Here is a 14,338-nt window from a genome sequence, read left to right on the forward strand (position 1 = left end):
ATAGGGAGAGGCGCGGGCTGTCGGCTTGCAAAGGGATAGCTGTGGGACGGTGATGTGGGAAGAGGGAGCGTGAAGGGGTATCTCACAGAGAGAGAGACGCAGTATATTTCCAGTGTTGGTTTGCAGAGGTACAACTGTGGGCCCGACGGCTCACAGACGAAGAGCTGCGAGCCGACTGGTGGTTCTTAGAGGGAGAGTTGCCAGCTGGCAGGATGGCTTGTAGAGGAAGAGCTGCGAGCAGACTGGCGGGCCATCAACTTGCAAAGGGATAGCTGCGGGACAGTGATGTGGGGAGAGGGAGAGTGAAGGGGGTATCTCACAGAGAGAGGGATGCGGTATAACACTACTGTTAGCTGCACAAAATGGGGGTGGAGATGAGGAGAGTAAACGGAGGTGTAATTCCTAAACTTTTATTGTACCGTTCCTTTAATATAAGTATTTTGAGGGCTTTAAGTGGGATGAAAAAAATTGCGGGTGTCTGAAAGGGGTAGCAGTGTTCAGCACCGGTAAGACTCGACCCACTTAAAGGCCTGCTTATATTCGGCACAGAGACACAACCTAACAATTTTCATCACTTATAATCACAGTTAGTTTACTAGTGTGAAAAAAATCATACAGAAAATTTACTAAGAACATTTTTATTTCTTTTTTATCTCTCACACATTTATAAAATGTTTCTTGTAAAGAATCGCCCCTCTCCGCTTTTATTTCATAAGAACGAGCAATAAATAATTCCTTTACCAGCATCTAGTCACTAACTACTAACACTGTGCACTGTACCCAACTGTAAAGCAGAAACAGTGTTTAGATTATATCTTAAAGTATCTTCAAATGATTCAAACCATGCATACATACACAGAGCAACGTGCACATTTACTATGACCAGTTACTCTCCATGTAATCTGTACGCATTTTGAACGGGTTTGCAGTATAACACCTGTCTTCACTTATATTCAAATGTACCTCACAGTGTAAAAAATTACATCAAAACCTGTGCATATGTAATATTTCCAACATAATACAGTGTAGTTTTATACCATTGAAACTGATTGCAACATTCTCTGTATAGTACAGATCCTACCAATATGCAAATAAACCTATAAGTGCTATTTTTATAATAGATAAAGCTGTATTAGATTATTTTTATAAACAGTACTGTTGGGGGCACAAAATGGTGGTGGGTGGTGGACAGAGTAAATGAAGGTGTAATTCCCAAACTTTCTATGTGTCGTCCCTTTATTATATGTATATTAACAGCTTTAAGTGTGCTGAAAAAATTGGCAGCTGTCTTAAAGGGCTGGTGGGGCCCAGTACTGATAAGACCCGGACCACTTAAAGGCCTGCATATATTCAGCAGAGGAACACACCCTAACAATTACTATCACTGATAATCACATTTACTTTAGCACTGTGAACAAAATCGTACAGAAAATATACAGAGAACATTTTCATTTATTTTTTATCTCTCACATATTTATAAAAAATTTCTTCTAAAGAAATGCTCCCCAACAACTTAGATTTCCTAAGAACACCCAAATCCAAAGCCTCACAGTACCACACCAGCATTGAATGATATTGAAATCTATCTCTCAGTGTAAAAAATGAGACCACAAACTGTGCACCTTACATTTCTGGTTTTTGTTCCACCTCTGTTAAGTTAATAACACGTGAATTTTCTACTCTCACCCCTTCCCCACTATTTCCAGAGTAAGCATAATTTGCAAATGTGCGACATTCTGTTTATCTCGCCGAAATAGATATACAAATCCAAATTAACACTACATCTAATTTTCAAAACCATACAGTCTTTTACAGATGACAACTTACACCTTTTCTTTGTGAAAAACTCCTAAACATATATAAAGTACTGTTTAACAACTAGTCACACTTTATGCATATTTTAGAACCAATGTGAAACACCAGACGTTACTAACACTATGTTATTTAGAAATAAAAAATACTTTCAAAGTTAAAAATATCGTCTCAAATACTTAACCACTACTAGAGAACACAAAACACACCTTCTTAATTTCTAACTTACCTTCATAGTTGGTATGTAGATTTCAAATGTCACAAACGCATGCAATTCTTTCTTTGTTACACAGTACATGTAATGCACCGCTTTCATCAAGAATGGAACTATTAATGGCACAATTTCCCTTTTGCTCCACACATAAATACATGTAAATAACAAATCAGAATAGTTCCTTGATTTTTTTAGATTATAAAATTTCTCTCTATTGGTTATTTTTTAACTTTCCATATAAATGTTTTTTTTTAATGTTTAAGGACACATACAGGTGAGAAGTTCAACGTATGCTATCAACACACTTTCTAGAACATTCTACGACATGCGCAGGTTAAAAGTTCATAATGTTTGTAAACCTAACAATCAATATTTTTTTTGGAACATTTTCTCGAACATTTAATGGCACGTGGAGGTTAAAAGTTCACCATTCTTTTAAGTTCGAACTGTACCTCCCAAATGCAATTAGCAGGTGTGGTTGAGCTGAGCAAATTTTATCCTATACTATGTAGTCCACGTTTGAACTGCTTTTTTATTAACCAATGACAAAGATGCTTTTCCTCAAAACTAATATGCACCCTACTTTTTAAAAAACAATGCTTTTCATCTCCCAATCAGTTAACGGTTTGTATGGAGAAAAAAAGTAGTTCCCCATCTTTAAACATATCTCTTATTCAACGAACAGAAGTCATGAGCTACAGACATCTATCCATATCTTCCAGCCATACCTTCAAAATGCTAGTGTGCATCGTAGGACATAGCTATGTTTTCTGGTGCAAGAGGTATGCAGAAGAGAGACGTATTGACTTAGACAAAATGTGGACATTAAATGGTTTGCAAAGAGAGGATTGAAGTGGCACCAATGGCTGCCTTTGGTTAACCCCTTCAGTGCCCATGACGAGATAGTCTCGTCATGGAGCGCGGTTGCGCTGTGCCCATGACGAGACTATCTCGTCATGAACCCCGCCCGCTAATGAAACACCCGGCACAGGGCGTGGAAAGGGCGGGGCACTGAAGAGGTTAAAACCTGTTTGCATCTCCAACACCCTGACCTCGTGATTGTGCACTGTGTTGGGAACGACCTAGGCACATTGACGGGGGTAGGTTTGAAAATGCTTATGAAGGACACCTTTGGACAATTGATGTTGCTTTTGCCTCAAACTGTCTTTGTATATTCCAATATATGCCAAAGACAGAAGTGGAAATGTTCAAACCAATTTTGTCATCAGATTGAAAAATCTAGGAAGAATGTCAACAAAGCTGTCTCTGGATACCTCAGAGACCATAGGATGGGGTTGATCTACAACAACAATATGCGTTTTGATATGGCTCATATCTACAGAAGTGATGCAGTACACTTGACAGATCAGGGAAACAGAGTTTTTCTGAATAACCTGAAGCTATGCATCCGCACTTACATGTAGCTCCAACTAATAAACACAAGGGCTATTTTTAGAGCCACCTTACATTCCCAATATCGGCTCGCAGAGTGAAAGCTGCAGTCCAGCTAGCAGAGGGAGACCTGTGAGCCGTCGGGCAGGCTCGCAGAGGGAGAGGTGCAGTCCATGGGCTCGGCTCGCAGAGGGAGAGCTACGGGCCGTCGGCTCGCAAAGGCACAGCAGCGTACTGGCTCGCAGAGGGAGAGCTGTAGTCTGACTCGCAGAGGGAGAGCAATGGGCTGAAGGGCCTGCTAGCAGAGACACAGCTACGAGCTAACAGACTGGCTCACAGAGGTAGAGCTGCGGGCCCGAGCTGCGAGCCGACGGGCTGACTCACAGAGGGAGAGCAACAGGCCGACGGGCCTGCAAGCAGAGACACATCTATGACCTAACGGGCTGGCTCGCAGAGGTAGAACTGCTGGACCGATGACTTGCAGATGCAGAGCTGCGAGCCAACGGACTGGCTTCTAAAGGCAGAGCTGCGAGCAGGTGTTGTGGGGAGAGAACATGTGAAAGGGGTATCTCGCACAGACTGAGCTGCAGTATATTTTCAGTGTTGCCTCGCTGAGGTAGAACTACGGAACCGATGGCTTGTAGAGGGAGAGATGGGAGCTGACGGACTGAGTCACAAAATGGCTGCCAACACTTCCTAGTTTCAACAGTTCGCAGCCAATGAGCCGCAGAGGTAGAGCTGTGGGCCCGAGCTGCGAGCCGACAGGCTGACTCGCAGAGGGAGAGCAATGGGGCGACGGGCCTGCTAGCAGAGACACAGCTACGAGCTAATGGGCTGGCTCGCAGAGGTAGAGCTGTGGGCCCGACGGCTCGCAGACGCAGAGCTACGAGCCAACTGACTGGCTTTTCGAGGCAAAGCTGCGAGCTGGTGATGTGGGGAGAGGGAGCGTGAAAGGGGTATCTCGCACAGACAGAGCTGCACTATATTTTCAGTGTTGCCTCGCAGAGTAGAACTACGGACCCGATGGCTTGTAGATGGAGAAATGCGAGCTGATGAATTGAGTCACAAAATAGCTGCCAACACTTCCTAGTTACAACAGTTCGCAGCCAATGAGCCACCAGCTCATGCTCGTAACGCCTCAACCAATTAGATGTCAGAACTCTCAAATATTGATATCTGTAAATTTTGATATTTCTCAAAAACTACTGTACGGATTTACACCTTACAACAAAAGCGTGCTTTCTGGACCAAGACCTTTCTCCATGCCAAATTTGGCGTAATTCCGTTCAGCAGTTGACCTGTAGCCTTGTCTAAAGTTTCCTATGGAAATTACATGGAGAAAACACGTTTTGGGACCCCCTTTTTCTCAGTCCCCCCTTGACAAATTACCCCCAAACTTTCAAGATAGGAGCTGATCTGAAAAAGTAATTTTTGGGGAGAATTTCGTAAAGATTCGTCAAAGGATGCCAAAGTTATAAGGAAATCAAAAAATGCTTTTCCTATGGAAACTTGATCCTAACTATAACTACCTACTGACGACCGCCAGTAGGTAATATATATATATATATATATATATATATATATTCCTCAAATGTTGCTCCTTCCGTCTCCCCTCACCCTGTGCAGAGGATCTCTCAGAGCCAGCGGAGCGCGCCGGGCATAATTTCCCAAAATATAACTCCAATAAAGCGATCACTCAGAGTATTTGCTTTTCACCAGATGATGGTTTTTAATCCAGTAATGTGTTTCATTTGCACAGCAAGCTTGATCACACACTGTATAGTGGGTAATGACTTGCAACACGTACAAAGTATGGAAAACAAAAGAGGGACAACGAAATGCATGAGTCACTTACACCTCAGTGGAGTCCATCACTTAACGTGCAGTCTTGAGTTAAAACAGTATTGTCACATCATACAATTGCACCCCAAGTCGACCATTCAGGATATCTAAGAGAGCAAATCATCATGTACAAATAAAATAATACATCAGTGTGTACTGTGTGCTCTAAAAAGTTACCGACCAGCAGCGTCGTAAATACGCTTAAACAATAACGATGCTGTGGGTCTGTAACACATTACCACTATGAGTGGCATAATCATGGATTCTATGGAGGTACTGGCTAAGTGCCCATAACCACACTTCTGTATAGTTAACCCTGAAAAGAACTGCATGAACCACTTACACCGCTTACATTACAGTAGCTTCCATTTTTTAACGTGTGGTTTAGGGTAAATCTGTATTATAGCATCATACAGGTCTCCCCTAATTTCCCTATCCGAGTACCCGATGGAGCAAAACATCAGAGATAATCATAATCTAGTATGTTTGTGTATAGTACATGCTCTTAATCAGTTGATAACCAACAGCTTTGCGAGTACTAGCAGAAACTGAGGCTTCAATTCTGCTTATGTACTCTCTCTAGGAGTTGTAGCTGTGAATTATGTGTAGTAACCGGCAAATGCCCATAAACATAATTGTGAATGTTCCACTCCAAAGGCGGTAATCCTCTGAGCCAGAGTACTGGCAGGAATACTGACATAGTGTCAATGTATAACATCTGTACTGTAAATGTTATTCATAGTGCTGGGTGGGGGGGATGCTTAAAAGGCAACTGGCTACCACGTATAGCACATCATAGTGCCCGTAGGTAATAACTGATCATAGTGCCTGGATATAAGTAAAGGTAAGAATACAGCCACCCTACTCTGTATTATTCAAAACCCATACCATAAAACCGGTAGTCCACAAAAGGAAACTAAGTAAACAATGAAAAAAGTGAGGTGATCAAAATTTGTAATGAAGACATCACTCATATCGTGTTCTTCTGTCCAGCCTATAGCATGATCTGAAAATGTTGGCTTGTCCCCTTGTGTAAAAATTTGGGCCTCAGACAATGTGCACAAGCTTGCAGAGTTCTGACGTATGACACCAATCCTCTCATTGTTTATGCAGTTTCCCGCTTTTTACATGGCATGTGGCGGAGAAGGATGAATTTTACTTGAAGAAATGCTTTCCCTCTAGTTTTATTTTTATTCCTAACCATGATAACTCAGTGTTTAATAATCTTTTTTAACTTTTTTCTATTTATGGTCTTATTTTTGTACTTGTATATATTTTATTGTACTTTTATGGTCTTATGACCGAAATAAAGTTATTCATGATCATGATAAATAGGACACTCGCACCAATAATATGAATGATCTATTATGTAGATCAAAATCTCAGAAAGAGAAATACTTGTATGCTTTAAACTACATTAATTTCTGTGCAAATTGTAGATGGATTTTAACCCACACTGTGAGAGTAACTCATGGTTTTATTTCTCTTTTATCACAGGAGAAAAGGACAGGGCTGACTTAGAGGATCTGCTCGAGCGTAACCTTTTCTTCAATCATCATGGTGGAGGGCAACATCCTACAGATAAGAGATTGTTGCCATTGTTTTAACTTTATCTCTATAGATCTTGGGTTCAGAACTTTAGTGTAGATCACCTCACTTTTTTCATTGTTTACTTAGTTTCCTTTTGTGGACTACCGGTTTAATGGTATGGAAAAATACAGAGTAGGATGGCTGTATTCTAACTTTTTCTTATATCTAGGCACTATGCCGAGATCAGTTATTACCTACAGGCACTATGATGTGCCATACGTAGCAACCAGTTGCCTTTTAAGCGTCTCTCCTCCCAGCATTATGAATAACATTTACAGTACATAGGTTATATATTGACACTATGTCAGTGTTCCTGCCAGTACTCTGGCTCAGGGGATTTGGGGTGGAACATACAGAATTATGTTTATAGGTACTCGCCGGTTACTACGGATGTATGACGTTACAACGCACACTTTTACAACGCATGCACTTACAACGCATTTTTTACAACGCATAATCCATTACAACGCATGACATTACAACGCATGACACTACAACGCATTTTTAAAAAATACCTTTACAACGCATTGCCATTACAACGCATACTACCTTTACAACGCATACCATTACAACGCATTATATTAAATTACATTTAAGGTAAGTATTAGATAGTATAGGGGCAAAAATTACTATTCTAACTCCAGGGGGTGCAACAGTAGGGTAAGTGTTGGATAGTATAGGGGTAAAAATTACTATTCTAACTCCAGGGGGTGAAACAGTAGGGTAAGTGTTGGATAGTATAGGGGTAAAAATTACTATTCTAACTCCAGGGGGTGCATCAGTAGGGTAAGTGTTGGATAGTATAGGGGTAAAAATTACTATTGTAACTCCAGGGGGTGCATCAGTAGGGTAAGTGTTGGATAGTATAGGGGTAAAAATTACTATTCTAACTCCAGGGGGTGCATCAGTAGGGTAAGTGTTGGATAGTATAGGGTTAAAAATTACTATTCTAACTCCAGGGGGTGCATCAGTAGGGTAAGTGTTGGATAGTATAGGGGTAAAAATTACTATTCTAACTCCAGGGGGTGCATCAGTAGGGTAAGTGTTGGATAGTATAGGGGTAAAAATTACTATTCTAACTCCAGGGGGTGCAACAGTAGGGTAAGTGTTGGATAGTATAGGGGTAAAAATTACTATTCTAACTCCAGGGGGTGCATCAGTAGGGTAAGTGTTGGATAGTATAGGGGTAAAAATTACTATTCTAACTCCAGGGGGTGCATCAGTAGGGTAAGTGTTGGATAGTATAGGGGTAAAAATTACTATTCTAACTCCAGGGGGTGCATCAGTAGGGTAAGTGTTGGATAGTATAGGGGTAAAAATTACTATTCTAACTCCAGGGGGTGCATCAGTAGGGTAAGTGTTGGATAGTATAGGGGTAAAAATTACTCTTCTAACTCCAGGGGGTGCATCAGTAGGGTAAGTGTTGGATAGTATAGGGGTAAAAATTACTATTCTAACTCCAGGGGGTGCATCAGTAGGGTAAGTGTTGGATAGTATAGGGGTAAAAATTACTATTCTAACTCCAGGGGGTGCAACAGTAGGGTAAGTGTTGGATAGTGTAGTGTAATATTATGCGTTGTAATGGTATGCGTTGTAATGGTAGTATGCGTTGTAATGGAATGCGTTGTAAAGGTATTTTTTAAAAATGCGTTGTAGTGTCATGCGTTGTAATGTCATGCGTTGTAATGGATTATGCGTTGTAAAAAATGCGTTGTAATGGTAGTGCGTTGTAAAAGTTGCGTTGTAAAGGTTGTTCCCCGGTTACTACACATAATTCACTGCTACAACTCCTAAGGAGAGCACATAAGTAGAATAGAAACATCAGTTTCTGCTGGTACTCACAACGCTGCTGGTTAGCAACTGATTAAGAGCATGTACTATACACAGGCATACTAGGTTATGATTATCTCTGATGTTTTGCTCCATCGGGTACTCGGATAGGGAAATTAGGGGAAACCTGTCTGATGCTACAATATGGATTTACCATAAACTACATTTTACAAAATGGAAGCCACTGTAATGTAAGTGGTGTAAGTGGTTCGTGCAGTATCTTTTGAGGGTGAACTATACAGAGATGTGGTTATGAGGTACTTAACAGTATCTCCTTAGAATCCATGACTATGCCACTCATAGTGGTAATGTGTTACAGACCCACGGCATCATTATTGCTTAAGTGTATTTACGACGCTGCAGTTTGGTAACTTTTTAGAGCATTTGTTAATTTATTTGTACATGATGATTTGCTCTATTGTATATCATGAAAGATCGACTTGGGGTGCAATTGTATGATGTGACAATACTGTTTTAACCCAAGACTGCACGTTGCAAAATGGACGCCACTGAGGTGTAAGTGGCTCATGCATTTCATTGTCCCTCTTTTGTTTTCCATACTCTGTATTTATTGCAAGTCATTACCCACAATACAGTGTGTGATCAAGCTCACTGTGCAAGCGAAACGTGTTACTGGATTAAAAACCATCATTTGGTAATAAGCAAATACTCTGAGTGATCGCTTTAATGGATTTTGTGCTATATATATGGACTGCTGGGTTGTAGGGTTGTTGTATGGGAAGATAATTAAATAATTATTAATTCACAATTAATTAATAATTGTTAATTAGCTATGTAATTGATTGTCAATGATGTAAAGTGTTATATATTTGTTTATCGTAGTTAGAATTTAGGTTTGGATTAATAAGTGTGTAGGGGTATAGCGTGGCAAGTAAATTCAGTAATAACTAAATTACCATAAATTGAAAATTAATTGTTGTATTGTTTATGAATGTTGTTAATTAGTTAATCGTTTTTATATATATATATATATATATATATATATATATATATATATATATATATATATATATATATATATATATATATATATATATATATTCACTTAAAAAACCATAGGTTTCACACACGTTATAGTTAGGAATTACCATTTAAAAAACCTTGCAAATTCACTGAAAAAACCATAGGTTTCACACATGTTATAGTTAGCTGGACATTTCACTCGTAAAAAACCATTGAAATTCCCCCGTTATAGTTAGTTCAGCTAACTATAACTCGCGCGACCGCCACTCTATCACAAGGATGATGTCATCAGTGATGTCATGAGTGATGTCATTTGAGATGTCATCAGTGATGTCATGAGTGATGTCACTGACCATGTCATGAGTGATGTAATATGTGATGTCATCAGCAGTGGATTGTGGTCGCGCGAGTTATAGTTAGCTGAACTAACTATAACGAGGGAATTTCAATGGTTTTTTTACGAGTGAAATGTCCAGCTAACTATAACATGTGTGAAACCTATGGTTTTTTCAGTGAATTTGCAAGGTTTTTTAAATGCTTATTCCTAACTATAACGTGTGTGAAACCTAGGGTTTTTTAAGTGAATTTGCAAGGTTTTTTAAATGCTAATTTCTAACCATAACGTGTTTGAAACCTATGTTTTTTTTTGTGAATTTGTAAGGTTTTTTAAATGCTAATTTATGTATGTATTATTATATTTTTTATATATTTATTTTACAATAAACTACCTATGTATATAGTTATAGATTGACTGTATCCTGTAATATGGAATGGCTCAGCTCTTTTTTTTTTAATTTGGATAAAGTTGAACAGCATAGTTAATATCTTCTATAAACTTATAAACAGTTTAAAATGTTTTTTTTTTTTTAAGGGTTATTCACGGTGCGCGCACCGTGCACGCACCGTGCGCACACCGCGAAAAATTTCAAAAAAATGTTGGGGTTTTTTGGGACCTTGGGGGTCTTTCATGGTCCCCCTGAGAAGGCCTAGTGGGTCAGGGACTCTCTACCCTGCCCCCTTTTCACGTTCTCCACTTGTGTTTTTAGCTCTCTTCTGCCTCTAAAACTCAAAATGGCGGCTGGGGGGTGCGCGCACCGTGTGCGCACCCCGCAATTTTTTGAAAAAAAATAAAATGTTTTTTTCACTCTTCGGGGTCCTTCAGGGACCCCCTGACAAAGGCTAGGGGGTCAGGAACTCTCTACCCTGCCCCCTTTTCACGTTCTCCACCTCTCTTTTTCACTGTCACACCCAAAATGGCGTCCGGCACTTCCTGATTTCGACCGATTCGAATGTTGACTGACATCTAACCACCAATCAGAATTACGCTCGCGGACATTTGGTGCGCGCATATAGATATTTATGTACTTTTAACTGCAATTTTCTCAGGAACTACTGAACAGATTGACACCATATATGCAAAAGGCACATGTAATTCTGTTCAGCCGTTCGGGCTGTACCTTCGACTAAAGGTCCTATGGGAAAATGCATGGGGAAAATGCGTTTTGGGACCCCCCTTTTTTCTCGGCCCCTGCTTGACGAATCACCCCGAGACTTTCAGGGTAGGAGCTGAGTGGAGCGCCCCATTAGTTTTGAAATTTTCACGAAAATAAGTCAACCGGCGCCAAAGTTATTCAAAATAGAATTTTCAGATTTCCTATGGGAACTCGGTCCTAACTATAACTATCTACTGGCGACCGCCAGTAGATAATATATATATAAAAATTAATAAGGTTATGAAAATATGTAATGTATTTCAAATGAAGTAGTTTACCTACTGCTGCGTCGTTTGGAGTTGGAATAGTAAATCCTTCCCCTTCGAAGTCCAGCGCTTTCTCTACTGTTGCTTAGACTGGAGTGAAAATACTGATTTTACCCACTCTGAAGTCCAACGCTTTCTCTACTGTTACACAGACTGAAGTGGGAATAATTAATTTAATCCCTCAGAAGTTCTACACTTTTTCCATTGTAAACTGAAGTGGGAATGGTGTATACATTGTTTCTAGACTCAAATACATTTCCTAGTTTTTTCCAGTGGATGTTGAGCCCAAAGTGCGTTGATATGGCTGACAGTTTATCGCTTTTCTCTTTCATCTACAGATTGGTATGGGAAAGTAGGAACCTGTCGTTTGCAAAGTCCAGGTAGTCAAGCTGTGGCCAAGGTGTCTATTGGATACCATTTCTTTTTCTTGCTGTGGATGTCTTCATGATCCAGTCTACGGCCTGCTGGTAGAGAAAAGGCAAGAGCAAACCACCTTGGCAGACTCGGGTCCGCTCTACGAAGGTTTCCGTGAGTTGTCCTCCATGGACTAGCTTGCAAGTCATTCCCTCTTAAGAGTTCCTGATGATTCTTACAAGTTTATCTGACACCTATAGTGGTGGAGGAGTTTCCAAAGTGTCACCCTGCCTATGCTGTTGAATATCATCTCATAGTCGATGAAGTTGACATAGAGGGGGAGCTCCATTCCATCAACTGCTCAATGATGATGCGCCGTTTTGCAATCTGGTCTTTGCAGATTCTATTTTTTGTGAAAGCCAGCTTCCTGGTCTTGTGAATGAGAGTTGAAATGCTCCTTCATTCTGTTCAGGATGAGGTCACCTTTTTTGTGGTTCTTGAACAGATATCGTTTCGTTCATTCTGATAGAATCTTTTTCTCTTCCCAGATTTGTCCAGACATGGGGTAGAGCATATCTATTGATGTTCAATGTCTGCCTTGAGTGCCTTGTAAGGAATGTTGTCAGGCCAGGCTGCTTTCACATTTTCAGATCTTTGATGACTTGCCATACTTCTTGCTTGGTTGGTCTGCTGAAGTCGATTGTCAAGTCATTGTCAGCTGGGTATATGTCTACTGGAGATGGGCACACAGGATGGTTCAGCTATTTTTCAAAGTGTTCCACCCATCTTTGTTGTTGGCCTTTGTTTCCCATGATTGTTTTCCCACCTTTGTCTTTAACAGGTCTTTCTGACTTGAAATATCTGTTGGAGAGTTTTCTTGTTATGTTGTAGATTTCTTTCAAGTTTCCATGGCTTGCTGTTTCCTGTGCTTCCGTGGCAAGGCCATCAATGAATCTTCGCTTGTCTGCTCTTAAGCTTCTCTTTGCTTCCTTATTAGTTTTGATGTAAACACTTTGAGCTTTCACTTTTTCTGCTCTTTTTCATTTGGCGTTGACTGCAGCTTTCTTTTCCTTTCTTGCTTTGATTTTGCAGAAATTCTCAGTTGAGATCCGTTCTTTATGCTGATGTTTCTTGGGACCCAGTACCTCCTGGCAGGTTGATATCACTGTTTCTTGGTTCTTCTCGCAATGGCTTTCTACAGGGTTTCTGTCATACTCTAGTTCTTGCAGGACTTGAAACTTATTACTGCGAGTGGCCAAGTTTTTGCTATGTTTCTGTGCATCTTTGAGGTGGGTGGTGTTATATCGCTAGCTTTGTTTTGTCGGTTCCATCCATTTACTTCAGCTTTAGCTGGCCACTACATGGTTATGGCCTGAGGTCATGTTTGCTTCTATAATCACTCTCACATCCTGCAGGGACCTTTAGAACTTCTTGGCAATGCAGACATGGTCAATCTGTTTCTATGTTGAATGGTCTGGTGACACTCACGTTGCCTTGTGAATTCTTTGGTATGGGAATACACTATCTCCTATTACCAGTCTATTCAGACACAGAGGTCTACAAGCATTTCCCCACTCATGTTCATGTTGTCAAGGCCATGGTGGTCCATGACTTCTTTTTACCCAGTGTTGCTACTTTCAATCTTGGCATTGAGGTCCCCCATCAGTAAGGTGATGTCTCTCTCAAGACATTTCTCCAGAATAGAAAGGAGTCTTTTGTAAACCTGTTCTTTTTCCTCTTCTTAGCAGTCAATTGTAGGTGCATAGCCCTGTATAACACTCATGTTATGCATCCTGTCGCATACAGGAACGAAGCACCACCACTGATCAAGTCGACAGCCATCATTGCTGGGGGAATAACGGCCATACGACCGACTCCCGTGGAGAGTGCAGATTGGCTCTGAGGTTGGACAAGAGGGCCCCTGGAGAGGCTTTCAACAGCAGCGCACTCTCCATTGTAGCACTTGGAAAATCTCCTGTGTTGGTCTGTACAAGAAGGGACAGGGCAATTGTGCCCGAGTATTGAACTGGTGTTTTTTTTGGTGATGCCTGTATGCAACATGATGCATAACATCATAATGTGTAACCCTTAGACAACCCACAGACCACAATTCCCACAATGCATCTGGGTGGGATAAGACTATGTTCCATGGAATACATCAGTCCCCTTTCCATGGCGAGTGGCCACAACCAATGGACAACAACGTACCTGTTCAAATACATTGACAGGATAGAGGGCGTTGCCTTTAGCAAGCCGAGGAAGGCATCTACGCCGAAACGCGTTCTTGCAATAAATACACTTTTAAAGGGGTTCCCGTGAGTGCAGAGTGTTTCTTCATTGGAGCCGGAGCATATATAAATATATATATATATATATATATATATATATATATATCTATATATATATATATATATATATATATATATATATATATATATATATATATATCTATATATATATATATATATATATATATTACCTACTGGTGGTCGCCAGTAGGTAGTTATAGTTAGGACCATATTTCCATAGGAAGACCATTTTTTGTTTTGCTTATAACTTTG

This window comes from Triturus cristatus, chromosome 3_2 (genome assembly GCF_964204655.1).
Source record: "Triturus cristatus chromosome 3_2, aTriCri1.1, whole genome shotgun sequence".
NCBI lineage: Eukaryota > Metazoa > Chordata > Amphibia > Caudata > Salamandridae > Triturus > Triturus cristatus.